Below are 2,597 nucleotides of genomic sequence, written 5' to 3' on the forward strand. Positions count from 1 at the left end.
CCTTTTCTGTTTCATCCCCACCTACAAGAATGTTGTCAATATACTGATAAACACTGACCCCCTCCTCTGTCTGAATTATTTCTAGCTCCTGCGCTAGTGCATGATGAGCTAGAGTGGGGGAATGCTTATACCCTTGTGAGAGTCAGGTAAAAGTAAATTGCTGACCCTCCCAAGTAAATGCAAAGTGGTCTTGAGGGTGTAATTCCACAATTAGCAGCGTGTTTGGTCTTAATAGCTGAAATTTGAGCTCCGGTATCTACCAAAAAGGTGACCGGGGCTTGTCTTGGCCCTACAATGCCTGTAATTAGTAAATCGCCCTGGCTGTTTTCGGTGAGCTGCCAGATATACATCCAACCTTCGACGCCCCCCCGCTCACCACCAAAAGGTGAAGGATCTAGTTTCCCGCAGGTTTTTGGGTGGCATTTGGTTCTGATAAATCAATCAGGGAGGGTGTGCTGGGAGTAGTATTCTCAAAATGCACTTTTATATTTGCTGATTTACCAGGCCACCCTGTTAGCAATTTTTCCAATTTGTCTGTTGGCATCCTGTCCATTAAGTCACGCGGGATCCCCTTCTGGTATCCCTGTGCCCATAGTCTATTACATTTGTTTGGGATATCTCTCCCCCCCAGCGATTTAGCAAGGGGTGTTCTCTTATCACTCCCAGGGCACAGAACTATTTTTACTTAAGCCCCCATAAAGCCCCTGGAGTCTGTTTTGGTGGTTGGAGGGTTAACGGGACCATACTTGCACCTGTAATTAATTAACTCCTGGGCCACTTCTTCACAAGTCCACATTTTCTTATCTGGCTTTGGCAGTGCCAATCAGGTGTGAATCCTCCTAAAGCAGCCACAACACTCTCCACTAATTGATCAACAGTTCCCGTAATTGCAAGGGGATCCCCCCTCTCCAAGGGGTTCAAACCCCCCACCCAATAGGCTGCCCATTGGGTTAAAGACCAAGGGGCACAGTAATCCCTAGTAGTTAAAAACACTCCTGGTCCCCAATACCCTTATGCCTCCTTTTCACTTAACAGAATCTGGTCGTGTTCCACCCCCCCCCCCCCCCCAACAACAATACTCTCCACACATACTCCGTTCCTGACTCCTTAGGGGTTCGGCCAAATTCCTTTTTTAGTTTTACCAACTCAGTGGCAGTATAGGGGACCTCTTTAGTGTAACTTGGGGGAACTGGTCCTGATCATCATCATAAATATATTCAGTTTTGACTAAGGGTCACAATGAAGGCAGCTCCAACTTCTCCACTCTCTCTTTTGCTGCCTGCAGGTCCTTAAAGGGGTAGCCAATTTTTGATCTTGGAGGAATTTCCTCACAGACAGTATCCGCAAGGAGCTGCTCCTTAAGAGCAATTTGCAAATGTTTCACTTGGTTCTTTTCTGCTTCAAGTTGTGCTTTTAATCCCGCCACTTGTCCCAAAAGGGACTGAACAAGATTTTGGAGGGATTCAATAATTTGAGATTCTGCAGTGAGGTGGCAATCCCTATCCTCCACTGCTGTGGCCAGACTGGCACCCAGAACGGCACAGACAATTGCTTTTCCTTTCCCTGACCTCACTCTAGTGTCTTCCTGTAAAGCGACCATCCGATCAACAACACTTGATTATACCAGATTATACCAATTATTATATTACCAATTGGCACATTATACCAATTTCCCTGAGCCCAGTCCATCCCAGGCACAGAGGGTCGCGCTTTATGTTTTTCTAAAAAATCAAACAAAACTTCTTTCCCCAAAGGGGCAATTTTACTATCACTCATCTTACACAAGGCGGGGAAGCAGTCGTCTCAGGAAGGCAGCACGTAAAGTTTCAAACACAACACAACACAAGCCTGCTCCCCTTACGTTCCTGAGAGGTCTCACGTATTTGAGAAACAGTACGGCACTCTCGTCTCAAGGGATCCTGTCCGTGACGCCAATTTAAATTTCCCAATCCAATGTCGGGAAGGTTTCAATATGATCCCAAGAGCGAGATTAAGACACAAACAAGGTCAAATGCCGTATACCCAAAAGAGTTTTTATTATCAAAAGTAGAAAATAGTAGCAACAGGATGGAATGGAAGAAAAGGCAGAAATCAAGCAAGCAGTTGGGATAGAGTTGCAAGGATAGTCACCACCATGGATCCAGCGGTGTCCCGTTGGTCCTCAGTCTTCAATTCTTCGGTGGTGGGTGCACACCACGGCTTGTCTCCACGTTTTTTTATAGAGCATATGTCAATGAGGTATGCACGTATGTATTGTTCATGCACTGTTCACACACTGCAGGTTTCATCTATCACACGACCTTTATGTGACCAAATCTTATCTCAAAGACTACAGTTTCCATGAGAATGATACCCTCCACATCCTTACATCCTTGTCTGCTTCAGCCTGTTTCCCCTCCTGAACGCCTCAGTGGCCTAGTAATTGTCCTTATGGACAGAGGAATGTCCTGCTTAGACAGGCCATTTCAGAGACAAAGGGCTCCAGATAAGCAGTCCACAATTCTTGAGATGAATGGCTTGAGAAGTCGCTCACAACTGACAATCTCCGAGACAAACAGCTCAAGATAACAGTTCAGTCTCTCACACCCCTTGCTACC

At 46.0% G+C, this 2,597-nt stretch overlaps 1 pseudogene; it reads right to left on the reverse strand.

Annotated features, from left to right (window-relative positions):
• Window positions 1–762: 762 nt before the first annotated feature.
• Window positions 763–1,776, reverse strand: LOC138685565 (uncharacterized; annotated as a pseudogene).
• Between the last annotated feature and the right edge of the window lie 821 nt (window positions 1,777–2,597).

The sequence above is a fragment of the Haliaeetus albicilla genome, chromosome 6, assembly GCF_947461875.1.
Source record: "Haliaeetus albicilla chromosome 6, bHalAlb1.1, whole genome shotgun sequence".
NCBI classification, from domain to species: Eukaryota; Metazoa; Chordata; class Aves; order Accipitriformes; family Accipitridae; genus Haliaeetus; species Haliaeetus albicilla.